Here is a 14,116-nt window from a genome sequence, read left to right as displayed (position 1 = left end):
ATTTCTTTTCTTTAGGATTGGATTGTTTGTTTCCATCCCAGTTCTTTTTTGGTGAATTATTATTATTGTTAAAAAACATTTTTTCTGGACTTGTAGTCAGTTGCGGTTTTACTGGTATTCCACCTAGACTATCTCTGCCTAGTTCTTCATAGGATTTTTCTATGATTCTGGCAATTTCAGCTGGTTGGTCTGCTATATCTGTCTCTTTTAACCTCTGGCGGATCGCCACGTTCGCTGCTTCACCTTTTATGTTGGCTAGTAATATAGCCGAGACCTGCTTGAAGTCTTTCAGTAATTTCATACCAAGAGTTAAAGCAGGTTCTGGACCGTATTCATCTTGAATTTGTTTAAGCACATCTGGTATTACCGAAATGGATGGAACACCGTGCGTTTTTGTGTAGATGGAAGCAAAGACTGTACCCCAAGTGTCACAGTCCTCAATGTGTGGTGCGATTCCCATTGGGAGACATATAGTCAGAATCCTGTGTTTTTCCAGCGGGGTGGTGTCAGGAAACACCGCCTCTATTTGGGTAATTTTCTGTGCCAACCAGAATGGTATTTGTTCCCGTTTAGCTGGAACCTTACCTAGGCAGGATTGGATGTTCTGTGGTGTAATTTTATTTGTGTTCCCCTGGTGTGGGGTCAGCTGTGGTAGTTTAATCGCTGGCTGAATTGTTGAAGTCCGCATTACATACTGAACTAATTGTCTATGAATTTTTAGTAATTGTTTCAGCTGTGTAAATAATTCAGCTGCAGGCATCCTATCGATGTCTGGATGTGGTGTGTATCCGGCTAGGACCGGCCACGTTGCTCCTGGTCTTCCTAAAGGACCGAGCCTTGTAATGTGATTGTTATGTATTAGGGCGCCATCAAATAAGAGCAAATGCTCTTGGAATTTGAGTGGTACTTCCACCTCCTCGAAAGGAGTGTAAATGTCAGGAGGTTCCTCTACTTTGTAATAGTGGAAGTACTTTGTTACAGCATTTGCTGCTGGAAAATGTATCCATGTATAGTATACCTCTGTCTGCCGATATTCGTGTGCCTCAATTACGAATATGACTGTGCCACCTCTAGGTGTCAGTCCATTTTCTATAAGTTTTAAGGTTATAGATCTCCTTTTGGCGACCTGGATGAGTATTATATCCGGGTCTGCTGTTTGCATGGTAGCATCAGCATCTGCTATTTCAGTAGCTAATCTAATTGCCTCTCTTTCATCATCACTCTCTGCCATTTTACAGACAGGATGGTATTATGTTTGTTTGCAGATCAGGTTTCTTATGGAAACAGAGATAAGATGCACAATATTCTGGAACTGTTTTATCCTTCAACGTTGACTTGACCAAAAACCATACATAGGAGTTCCCTCCTGCGAGGTTTTGGAGGATATAACCTTTCACCCACTCCAGACGTCTTTGGAGTATTTGGGAAAAGGGGTCTGAGTGAGAAAGCACGACTGAGTTGCTCTAAATGTCTTACGTTAGTTTTATCGCCCTTTCCAAACGCGTTGGGCGCCATGTAGTGTAGCTCCTATTTTCCCAATAGGCTCTGCGCATTGGAATAGTACCTACAGCAGTAAAGGCCTAGACCAGACGTTAACTAGGTCTACTACTGTCGATACTAGACTTAATTTTTGGGTTTGCCAGCTAAGCTCAGAGTTCGCTAGAAACTTTCTCGAATGTTCAAGGAAGGATTAACTCCCCTGATTAGACAAGAAGGGATTTAGTTTCTGACAACCATAGAACATGACAACTTTGCTCTCCCCTAATCAAGAGTCAATCTCAAGAGTCGTGTGAGCACAAGGCAATTATTTTACTCAGTCAGTACGTGCATTCTTAGTCTCATCAGAATGTAGAGAAAAGGAAGAGACGGGCGTGTTCAATAAAAAGGTGTTATTTATTGATCAGTCTCTTTTCTCGTACAAGAGAAATGGATCGATATTATTGCAATACTTATAGTTAAGTAAAGTGCATACATTAAAAGCAATAGTATAAAATAATACTGTAAAAACATTGATATGGTATCTGAGCCATATGATGTTTTAAAATGATTAAAATATATTTACATACACATATACATTTGACTAAACGTACTCAACTGGTGTTTCTAAATACGCCTACCCCGTGTACCTGACCTAAGTCTAATGCGTGGGCGGGAATAGAAAGTTACAGTTTAAGTTAAGTTTGTTTTTGCCAAGTGAATAACTAAAGAATTCTCTGTGAGGGGTTATTCAGTTCTGTACCTGGAATTTAGGATGGATGAGGAATGGTATCTCTTTCTCTGCTCTCGATATTCCAGGCTGCCTGCGAGGGCTACCCGGAAGCGCCGGTGCTGGGTCTCTCGGCTTGAGATAGCAGCGCGTCTCTCAGCGCGTCAGGAAGGCGGGGCTGCTGCCAGCGGGGTCTGCTTCTGCTCTCGGCTTCGGCAAGTATGGCTGCTCCGTCTTGTCACCACGCGTGTGTTTGCATAGGGCAAGGTCGGCAATATTTATACCTTAAAGGTGCCGGGATTGACGTAAGGATGGACATAGGTACGTCAATAAAGATGTCATACGACTTGCTCGTTAGCACATTCTTTACTAAAGTTCTCTGTGAAATCAAAACAATGGCCGCACGGATTATCCAGGTTGTCATAGGTTTGATTTGTTATGAGAACGTCGTATGCCTTATCAGGGGCTGGAGGAATGTCGCTTGTCTAATTAGATCTCAAGCGTTATGACCTAATCAGATAACACGTTCCTGTGCCGTAGTGTGACTGCGTCAGATAACGGTATCTGCATCATGGGGGATTTCTTGCCTCATGGGCTGACTGTTAGTTAACTAGATAGTTAGTTTAACCAGAATAGGGTCAGGAATAGGGGGATCGATTCAGAACCTATAGAAATACACGACAATACTAATGTGATTGGAGTGAATATTATTAACCAACCTAGAGTAAAATTGCAAATCATTACACGCGGGAAACTAATATATATGCTCATATATGTGCTTTATGTTGCAAAAGCATGTTTGTGTAAAATAATAAACTAATCTTGTCTTTTGTTTTGTCAGAATTAAATGCGGCTGTTTTAATAATGGCATGTGCTTATTTCTGTGTGCTCTTGTTTTGTCTTTTTGTCTTTATATTGCATAAATCTGTTTGTTGCTTCATTTGCTTCTGCTAGGTAACATAGATTAATGGGTTAATAATTAGCAAAGGTGGGTGGGTAACAGAACAAACTTTATTTCTCACATTAATCGGTGTTTTGTGTTTGTTTATACATTAGTTTTGAGAGTGGGCCTAAAGAAAATGGCTGCCAGCACTGCAGCCTTCGAGACTTGACCAGAGTGAAACTTTCACGCATGCGCAGAAAATATTGCTGAGCTGACACGTTTATTGCAAAAGAAATCCTGGTCGAGTTGAATGTGTTCTTGGTGACATTTCCAAGGACAGGACGTTGAATGGCCTGCCAAGATTAGGAAGTAAATGTTTCTCCCCGTCAAAAGTATCTTTTTGAGGAAGCAAAGAGGATGGTGAAGATAAGAACAATAAGGGCTATGATGAGGCCCCCGACTTGGTCAGGAGAGCGTGACCTGACAGTGGACTGACATGGCTCAACCAATCAAAACTTTGGATTGACAGAAAAAATGTCAGATAATGATACTTTAGTTAGTTAGAAAGGTATAAAAACATGTCCCCATGGGAGGGAGGGCGCTCTTGCTGCTCATCTACTCCCGATTCCAGTTAGGCGTGACGTGCTGACAGACTTTCTTTGGAGCACGTAAGGATTAATAGGGCTAAATGACTTTACTTTTATTCTCTTAGCTGAAGTGAGTTTAGGACAGGGAGATTAGGGCCTAGGTGATGGAAAACAGTTTATTCTTCATTTAACATGCTATTTGATTTTGCTTGGAACTGACAGTCTAATTTTCTATTCCTCTAATAAAATGCACTTTCTTTAAATAATGGATAATAAATAAGATTTTTGAAAAGACAAGCTGGACTTGTTATTTCATAGTCGTTACCATCAGCAGATTCATTTGCCTAAGTGGCTTAATTAAATGCACAGCTTTACAAAAACCATGGTGAAATCATTATACTGCAGTTGTTTTTAAATGTGTATATAATTTGAGAATAGGTTTTATTAATTAGGTCACATGATTCAGTTGCTCAAAATATGTCACGTTAGTTTATGGGCCTTGTGAGTGATTTATAATTAATGGTGAGTATTGTGGAGTTGGGTAGTGTTGGTATGACATATTTTCTATAGGGGCGCTGGATCACATCTAACAAATGTTATCTCTCTCTTTCAGAATCTAGGTTTTCTCATCAACAAAGAGAAATCAATATTTCCTCCGATTCATCAACTGGAATATTTAGGATTCGTAGTAGATTTGGACAGGTCCCTTCTTCAACTCCCAACAGACAAGATTTCTTGCATCAGAAAGCAGATATGTCAGGTGTTGGGTCGGCCCAACCTGACTCTCAGCCTTTCAGCTCGCATACTAAGTCTTTTGGAGTCTTCGATCTAAACCATTTTTCCAAGTCCCCTACATTATGAGCATTACAGAGGCTCAAGATTTGTCATCTTCATCTTTGAAATGGTTTCAGTTATGGAGACTTCATTCCGTTAGATCAGGAGTCTCGCTCAGAACTCCAATGGTGGTTAGATCATCTAGAAGCATGGAACGGAAGAGCAATCTTCTCTACAGCACCAGATTAAGTATTAGAATCTGATGCAAGTCGGATTGGTTGGGGCGCAAGATGTGGTTAGTTGTCGACCAGCGGTGGATGGTCAAAAAAAGAGTTGTCCCTGCACATCGATTGTTTAGAGATGTTTGCAGGTTCCTTTGCGATTCAGACCTTTGCCAGAAACAAGATAAGTTGTTCCGTTCTTCTTAGAATGGACAATATATCAGCCGTTTGGCCTATAACTCATCTGGGAGGTACAAGATCAAAACGTCTGGCAGAACTAGCCAAAAACTTCTGGGAATTTGTCTACAGAAAAAGATTTCTGTCCAAGCAGAGTGTCTCCCAGCGAATCTGAACACTGTAGCGGACTGATGTTCCAGGCATCTTCGAGATTGGAGTGACTGGCGTCTTCATCCATCAGTATTCAGAGATCCTTTTTCCAAATTTGGTCCCTTGTCAATAGACCTTTTTCTCCTCACAGTTGAACACCCAGCTTCCTTTTTATTACAGTTGGAGACCAGATCTTCAGGCTCTAGCAACAGATGCTTTTCTTCAGGACTGGTCCAGTCAGGTAAATTATGCTTTTGCTCCTTTCATTATGATATCTCCAGTCCTAGCTCAGATTTGCCCTCAAAAAGTGAAAATGGGACTGGTTACTACATTGTGGCAGGGCCAACCGTGGTTCCAGGCCTTCTTGGAATTGTCTGTAGATTGTCCAATTCTTCTCAAATCATATCCATCATTCTTCAGAATCCTCAAGGTTCATTCTGGTTGGTTTTAAGACTTCGTGGAGAACCCCATGGATTTTGGCATAAGCTGCTCAACTCATTCAGCAATCTCGGGACCAAGGGACAACCAAAGGTGGCAAAGCAGCTTGGGGAGTTTGGAATAGCTTGTGCATAGACAGGGGTGCAGATCCCTTTTCAGTAGATGTGACATGAAAATTAATTGTCTAGCATATTTAGTGTCCCAAGGAAAGCTTATAGAACGATTAACACATATAGATCAGCAATATCGGCCAAACACGTGAGACTGGATGGGAAACCAATGGGAGAACACCCATTGATATGTTGGCTATTAAAGGGAGTAAGATTTGCAAAACCTCCTTTAGCAAAATATAATTCTATGTGGGATGTTAATGTGATTTTAGTTTTTTTTCAATCAACCTGATAATTCCTTTTTATCTCTCAAACTTTTATCTGCAAAGTTGACTGTTCTGTTATGTCTGGTTTCTTTAAAATGACTTTCTGATGTCAGAGCTTTAGATGTTTTTTCTGTACAATTTACCCCTTCTGGTGTATGCTTCCAGATTCGTAGAAGAACAAAAACAAATGTAATGTCTGCATTTTATCCTTATTTTCTGAACCATCCAAGATCATGTGTAGGGAGTTGTTTAAGAGATTATATTTCACAGACTGAAGATTTGAGGAAGCCATCTGCACTCCAGTTTCTTTTTTCTTTTGGAGCTCCTCCTAATCTGGTTTCATCTCCCACTCTAACTCATTGGGTCTAATGGATTATGTGTTTGGCTGACACTGATGTTTAAATTTTTGGAGCCCATTCTACCAGAGGCTCTATGGCATCTAAAGCCTTTTGGACCGGAGCAGGGTTGGATGACATCCTCAAATCTGTGGATTGGAGTAATATTTCTACTTTTGGAACATTTTATTTCAAACCTGTTTCTCATGTTGCCAATACAATTGTTACATTGCTTTGAACTAGCATAATAGGAGCCTCCGGGTCTTGTAATAAGATTGAGATTATGTGAGCATCAGTGAACAAAAGTTTTGATTTTATCAAAGACACTGAGGCAAGAATTATCCCTCCCCATATGCTTTCTAACCATCCCTTTGATTTTTTCTGTAGCGTCAGCTGCGGCTTCTAACCAGGCGGCTTCAGAGGAAATCACAACTTTACGTTCTTGGGCCACACCAAATTGTGTCTATGTCCAATCTGACCTGCAAGCAAAGACATATTGATTTTCACGATGACTTTAATGTGCAAATTCCGCATCTTCAGCATGTCTTGGACTCTTTTAAAAACATTTTTGCTCTGCTTTTGGTTTTGTTTATTACATGTTTTACAGTTCCCATGTTTCAACTTTCTTACCTGCTTTTGCAAGAAAAGAGGACTTGTTGCTCCCAGTCAAGATATTTATAGGTCAACCTTGTGATGATTGGTTCTTTCGTTCTTTATGACAGCATACAGTAGTTTTTACTTTAAGCATGCTAAGATTTGTCGTTTTTCTTGGCTGCTGTTTAATATGTATGAAAAGATAGCATAATACTCACTTCCGTATCTTTAAAAGATGAAACTTTCTTTCACTGAAGCTAAGAAAATGTCCATTCTGACTATGTAATCTGTATCTGAGTCTTCATGGAATATGCTGCATTTTCCTGTAATGCTTACTTCGAGATTTTTGTAATAAATACCCTTCAACTTTTCCATGATCTACAACTCAGATTATTGAGTGCACTTGGTTATTTATTACTCTGCTAATTTTTGTTGGGTCTAATGTTGATTAGGGTGGTGAGTCTTATCACAAGATCTGGAGTGCAGGAGCCGAATCACTAGAGGTAACTTTAGAGGTGATCTGAAATATCGTAGTGCATTAGAATATTGGGGTTTGTCTCCCTCAAAATTCGTAGCAAAGGACGGCTGTGTAAGAGTACCTCCTCTATTATTGGGAGGTGAGGGCTAGAGTAGCACAACATATTTTATGTGGTTTCATAGTCCTTTATGTCCATTCTGAGGGAAAATTGAGTTTTTGGAACTCTGCCAGAGCCGGAGAGTCCAGCAAAGTGATTTACTGAGCATTCCTGAATGATTTGTGTCGGAGAGTGGGGTCTGCAATCCTATGGTCATCCCAGATTTTTGCTTTTTGCTTCACTGGTTTATGACTTTACCTGGCTGTGGGCCTGCTAATCAGACACACAGCCTAGCTGTTCTCTCTCTAAATTGACAACCATGTACTTTAGGTGCATTTACCAATTGGTACTGGGCCACCTTATCAGTCCCTGTATAGTGTACTTAGGTATCCAGGGCATAGGTGTACCCAGGGCCTACCAGGGGTTGAAGCATGTATTATGCCACCCCTGGCTGGCCATCTAAAACTGACACAACTGGCTGCAAGACATCTGGGGCAAGGTGGTGTAATCACCCTTTGCTATAGATATAGTATACCTATATCTAACCCCAAAATGGGCACATATACTCCTATCAGTCACTCCTATGGCAGGCCTTCTCAATCCTGAAGGCAGAGTGCTTTGAATTATGTGAGATGGTGCTCTAGCATGAGCTGAGCCTGTCTACAGCTTTCGGAACCAAGTCCTTTAGCTGTTTCCATGATAACGCTATACCATATACTCTTAAGTGCATTATCAACCTCGCGGTTAAATGCTAACTCTGGTATAACATTATCAAACCATGTCGAGTTAGGTGTCATACGAATTGGAATACTACCCCCTCGCCAATTCTGGTGACGGGGGTAGCGTTCCACCCTTCTAGAGGGACACGACATGAATGTAACTGTGAACCCCAGTTAAAGTTAACTCGAGCCTTGGCATCACAAAATGGATGCTGCCACCACAGACACAAGTCTGACATCCTGCTGCTGGGAGTCCTTCCAGCGAGGGAGGCTCGGACAAAGGGTTTCCTGTCTTGGGAGGTGCTAGCACCACCCCAGACAGGATTTTGTGTATTGGGTAGGATAGGCCTGAAAGGAATGAGACATGCCTGGGGCACACAAGGTGCCCTGTGCATACACCGGTTCAAACCAGTTGCTGGGGCAACCCTGCCCCAGCTCTGGCGCGAAAACCGGACAAAGGATAGGGGGTGTAACCACCCCCCTTCCTCGTCCCACCCAGGGGAGGGACCTAGTCGTAATGCAGCCCCCTTTAGCAGGATAAAGGTAGGAGCTGGTTCCATTCCAAATTAGATTAATCCTGAACTACTCTACAAGAAGAAACTCTGGACTTCGACGTTCTGCTCCACAGAAGACTGAAGAAATCTCCCTTGTGGGCAAGGAGTGTCCACCCTGCAACTGCAGGCACCATCAAGCATCCAGCGGCTTCCCTTTGTTGTCTTCCCTCGAGGATCCAGACTTCAGAGCCCGACGAGACCCGGATTCCCAGACCTCTCCGACCTCAACTCATATCTGCAGCAAAGCTGAGACCCGTGGGTGCGACGAGACACGTGGGACCGGCCATCTTGAAAGAACCTGCACTTCGCTTCCAGCACGACTCCCGAGGTAAACTCGACCAAGTGCTTTGGGGATTGAGAAGCCCCATCCCGAGCAGCCCCTGCACCAAAGATCAGCCCTCCAGCATCCACGAGATCTGCGTGGGGCCCTTCTGCTTGTTTTCTGCTCGATGCGTTGTCTGGTCACTTGCCGGCTGGTTAGTGGCCTCCTAGACGACGAACTTTGAAATCTTCACTGCTGGTCTGGTTGCTCCAGACGGGCCCTTGCTCCCTTCCCAAAGAGGAGCAACCCTGACTCTCCTAGTCCGCACCAGACGCTTTCTCCACTCACCGCGTGGGTTGCCTTTGCCAAGGCCTGTTGATGCCGATTCCGGATCCAACACCGCCGACAACGAGAACCTGCGTGGGACAGCTCGTGCCTCCATCCTGGTCCTCGAAGACACCTCCTGGTCCACGTGGCTGCAGAGTCAAGCATCCATTCTTCACCTGATCGCGACGACAGCATCTGGTTCCTTCCTGGTTTCACACCGGTCACTGGCTAGTGACTTTGAACACTGTCCCCTCTGCTTTCAGGTCCTCTTCTTCACCGATCCACCCTTGGATCGCACCGGACATCTTCCTCCTGGTCGCCTGCAGCATCTTTTCTTCCAGGTTCCATTGACCTCAACGCGAGAACCCGACACACTTTGACACCTATGCACCCGCGGCCCGTGGGTGAGGTAACGAGAGCATTTCGGTGCTCAAGGGTAGTTTAACTGTCCTAGTGTCCAGTTCCACAGTCGTTTCAGTCCTAACTAGTCAGGGTTGTCCGTACTTACCTTTAACTTGAACTGTACTGTCCATAGACGTTGTTACGCATCTCGCGTGTGAGTTCACACTCTGCACACGCGTTCCGTGGGCCTCCTATTACTTACCTAGAGTTAGTGTAGCGTGGTCCCAACGATCCTACAGCCTCTGGACAGCTCCATTCCTTCTATCGTCTTTCACATTCCACTTACTTAGTATATGGTTTGTCGTGCCCCTAGGGCACCATTGTAATTTTGTGCAACTTATCGTATTTTTCCTAAGAGATTGTCATGTGCTTAGCCCTCTGATCTCATAAAGAGTTCAGAGGTGTTTGTTATTAATAAATATACTGTTTATTTTCATAACAACCTGTGTGGTGTCCTTTCATCTGGTATTCAAGGGGTTATATTGTGGTAAAACAGCTGGCTTCACATGCCAAAAGAGTTTAGCCTAAGACTGCTTTGTCCATGCTACCATTAGGATAGCTGGTCTATAAGGTTGACTTACAACCAATCACCATAAGGGTTGTTTGGACTGATACAAGGTGATCACTAGAACTAGTGAGCATCATATATCAGGCCAACTTCTCACATTGGTGTGCAGCGGTTGCGATTTGAGCTTGCTGTTGTTTTTACCACGTATAATCTTGAAATATCATTTGAAAGATCACATAAGGTACTATAGGTACATATAACAAGCTTAGAAATACTCTGAGTTCTACCGTACCAGCTGTTGTAGTAGAAAGGGCCTAGCACACCCTGACTACAACTCTTAGCAAGGGATCAGTAGGAAAACCCATAGTGTAGGTAGGTGCATCACTTACACCTCACTAGAAAGCATGTCTACCCATGGAGAGACTTCAGAGACTCCCCTAGTGGTTAGTGACCCTCCACAGGTCCTTTCCAGATATGCAGCTCTCAGTTTCCAGGAGATGAGACAATTGTGTACCTCCAGGAAATTGAAACAGGGTTCTAACCCTACCACTCCTTTTCTGTTAGGTCTCTTAGAGACATATGATGCAAGAAGGGCTGCTGACACAGACCCCTCTAATCCAGATAGGAGCATGCCAGCCTTACAAGGTACTCGTGGTGATCCAGACCTCCCTGAAACAGAAGATGTAGATGGGGAGGAGGAGGACGAGGAACCCTCTGGGGATGAGGCAGACAAAGGTCCTGTAGTAGTCAGCAGACTTACCAGGGCCAACTTAGACATGCATAGGGAAGGAACTGGGGGACCCCCAGTGCTGTCCTTAAGCAGGCCTAACTTTGGAGTTAGAAGAGATAGATCTCATTCTAGGGACTCCTACAGATCTGTGCACTCTCATGCATCTGCTCAGAGGAGAATGACTTCCCCTCAGAGGAGAGAGCATGAAGCAAAGATGAGGGAAGCTAATCTGAGGATTCAGAGGGAAGAACTTGCCCTTGCCAAAGAGAAGCTTGCCTTTGCTAGAGAGCAACAGTTGAGTGGGTTAGCACCCACTGGTGGCAGCAATATCCCTAAGGATAAAGACAGGAGTTTTGATAATAGACACCTGAGTAAAATAGTGCCCTCCTATAAGACAGGAGATGATATCCACAAGTGGATAACTGCTTTGGAGAGAGCCTGCAAAGTACAGCAGGTCCCCCAGAGTCAGTGGGCAGCTATATTGTGGCTCTCCTTTGAAGGGAAAGGTAGAGACAAGCTACTCACTGTTAGAGATGAGGATGCTAATGATTACCAAGTCTTGTAAACTGCACTGATTGATGGGTTTGGCTTAACCACTGAACAGTACAGGTTGATGTTCAGGGACACCCAGAAAACTCAGGCTCAAGATTGGACTGACTTTGTTGATTGTGACACTAAGGCTTTGGAAGGCTGGTTACTGGGAAGTAAAGTTACTGATTACACAGGATTGTATAATCTAATTATGAGAGAGCAAATCTTAAATAATTGTCAGAACCAGTTGTTGCATCAGCACTTGATTGACTCAGATCTGACCTCTCCCCAAGAATTGGGAAAAAAGGCAGACAGATGGGTCAGGACAAGGGTCAAGCAGCAGAACCTGAACCAGGGTGGTGGCCAGAAGAAAGCAGACCAGAAGGGTAATGAGAATAAGCAAAATGACCAGAAGTCTTCAACAGGGCCCCAACCATCTAAGGAGGGTGGGTCCCAGAATTCCCAAAAGAAGAAGAATGATGGTCCTAAGAAACCATGGTGCCAATACTGTAAAAGTAAAACTCACTGGTTTAGTGAGTGCACCAAGAAAGGCCAAACTCCTACCACTACTGTCCCTAAGACACCTGCACCCCCTAGTACAGTTAGTAGTGGTAGTGTACCTCCCAAGGCTATAGTTGGGTTAACCCTGGGAACTGAGGTGGGTTCTGACTTAGTCAGAATTCCTACTCAGGCAGTTCTTGTTTGTACTGGGGACATGGATATGACCCCTACTGTAAGTCCTAGTACTCTGGGCAAATACAGACAAACGCCTTTAATCAATGGAAAGATGGCTCGGGCCTACAGGGACACATGTGCCAGTGTCACCATGGTGACACCAACATTTGTGGACCCTGACCAGATCATGCTAGGTTCAGATTACCTAGTGACCAATGCTAGCAATGTCACTACCAATCACAGTATGGCAGTTGTTAATTTCTCCTGGGGAGGGGTAACTGGCCTCAAAAGGGTTGTAGTTAGTTCAGACCTCCCAGTAGATTGTCTTTTGGGCAATGATTTGGAATCCTCACTGTGGTCAGATGTGGAGTACAGGACTCATGTAGAAATGCTAGGTCTCTCCTCACATGTCCTTGCTGTGACTAGGTCACAGGCCAAGAAATGCCCAGCTGAACAAGTGCTGGATCCTGGAAGAATGGACCAGACACTACCCAAGAGAAGGAATGGTAGGGTTAAGGCAGAGCCTTCCCCCCTGCCTCAGGTTGAGGATCAGCCCTCTCAGGAGGCTGACCCAGAGACCCCAGATGGAATTGTCCTAGAAGAACTTGAACCTGACCAGGTTGAGTTTCTTGGGACAGGGGGACCTTCCAGGGCAGACTTGAGACAGGCCCAATTAGACTGTTCCTCTCTTGAACCCCTCACACAGCAGGCTGCTGCTGAGGCTGCAGGGAATGCTACAGGTGCCCATAAGGTATATTGGGATGATGGACTCCTATACTCTGAGGCAAGAGACCCCAAGCCTGGTGCTACCAGGAGGCTGGTCATCCCCTTGTCTCTTAGAGGTTTCCTCCTCACCTTAGCCCATGATATTCCCCTTGCAGGTCACTTAGGCCAGAACAAGACTTGGGACAGGCTTGCCCCACACTTTCACTGGCCTCATATGTCTGAAGACACTAAAGAGTTTTGTCGCTCATGTGTCACCTGTCAAGCCAGTGGCAAATCAGGTGGCACAACAAAGGCCCCCCTCATACCACTACCTGTGGTGGGGGTACCCTTTGAAAGAGTGGGGATAGACATTGTTGGACCAATGGACCCCCCAACAGCATCTGGGCACAGATTTATACTGGTGATAGTGGATCATGCCACCAGGTACCCAGAAGCTATTCCCCTTAGGACCACTACAGCTCCTGTTGTGGCCAGGGCCCTACTTGCAGTTTTTACTAGAGTGGGGTTTCCTAAGGAGGTTGTCTCTGACAGAGGTGCAAACTTCATGTCAGGATACTTGACTGCCATGTGGAAGGAGTGTGGTGTAAACTACAAATTCACCACACCCTACCACCCACAGTGTAATGGGCTTGTTGAGAGATGCAACAAGACCCTCAAAGGGATGATAAAAGGGTTACCTGAAAAGCTTAGGCGAAGATGGGACATCCTTTTACCCTGCCTCCTGTTTGCTTACAGAGAGGTCCCACAGAAGGGGGTTGGCTACAGCCCTTTTGAGCTTCTGTTCGGGCATCCTGTAAGAGGACCCCTATGTCTTGTGAAGGAAGGATGGGAGTTACCTCTCAAAAAGCCTAAGCTTGACATAGTGGACTATGTACTTGGTCTCCGCTCCAGGATGGCAGAGTACATGGAGAAGGCATCCAAAAACCTGGAGGCCAGCCCAGAACTTCAAAAATCTTGGCATGACCAAAAGGCTGTCCTAACTGTGTATCATTAAGGACAGAAGGTGTGGGTGTTGGAGCCAGTAGCCCCAGCAGCTCTCCAAGACAAATGGTCTGGACCCCATACCATCATTGAGCAAAAGGGAGAGGTCACCTACTTGGTAGACATGGGAACTCCCAGGAGCCCCCACAGGGTGCTTCATGTAAACAGGCTCAAGGCATTTGTCTACAGGGAGAACATGGGCTTGCTCATGGCCACAGATGAGGGGCAGGAGGAAGAGAGTGATCCTCTCCCAGATCTGCTCACTCAGAACCCTGATGATGGGTCAGTAGATGGTGTAGTCTTTTCTGACAGCCTCTCTGAGCATCAACAAGAGGACTGTAAACAGGTTCTTCAATCCTTTAGACAAATGTTCTCACTGACCCCC

This window comes from Lissotriton helveticus, chromosome 8 (genome assembly GCF_964261635.1).
Source record: "Lissotriton helveticus chromosome 8, aLisHel1.1, whole genome shotgun sequence".
Taxonomy (NCBI): domain Eukaryota; kingdom Metazoa; phylum Chordata; class Amphibia; order Caudata; family Salamandridae; genus Lissotriton; species Lissotriton helveticus.
Note: the sequence above shows the minus strand (reverse complement) of the source record.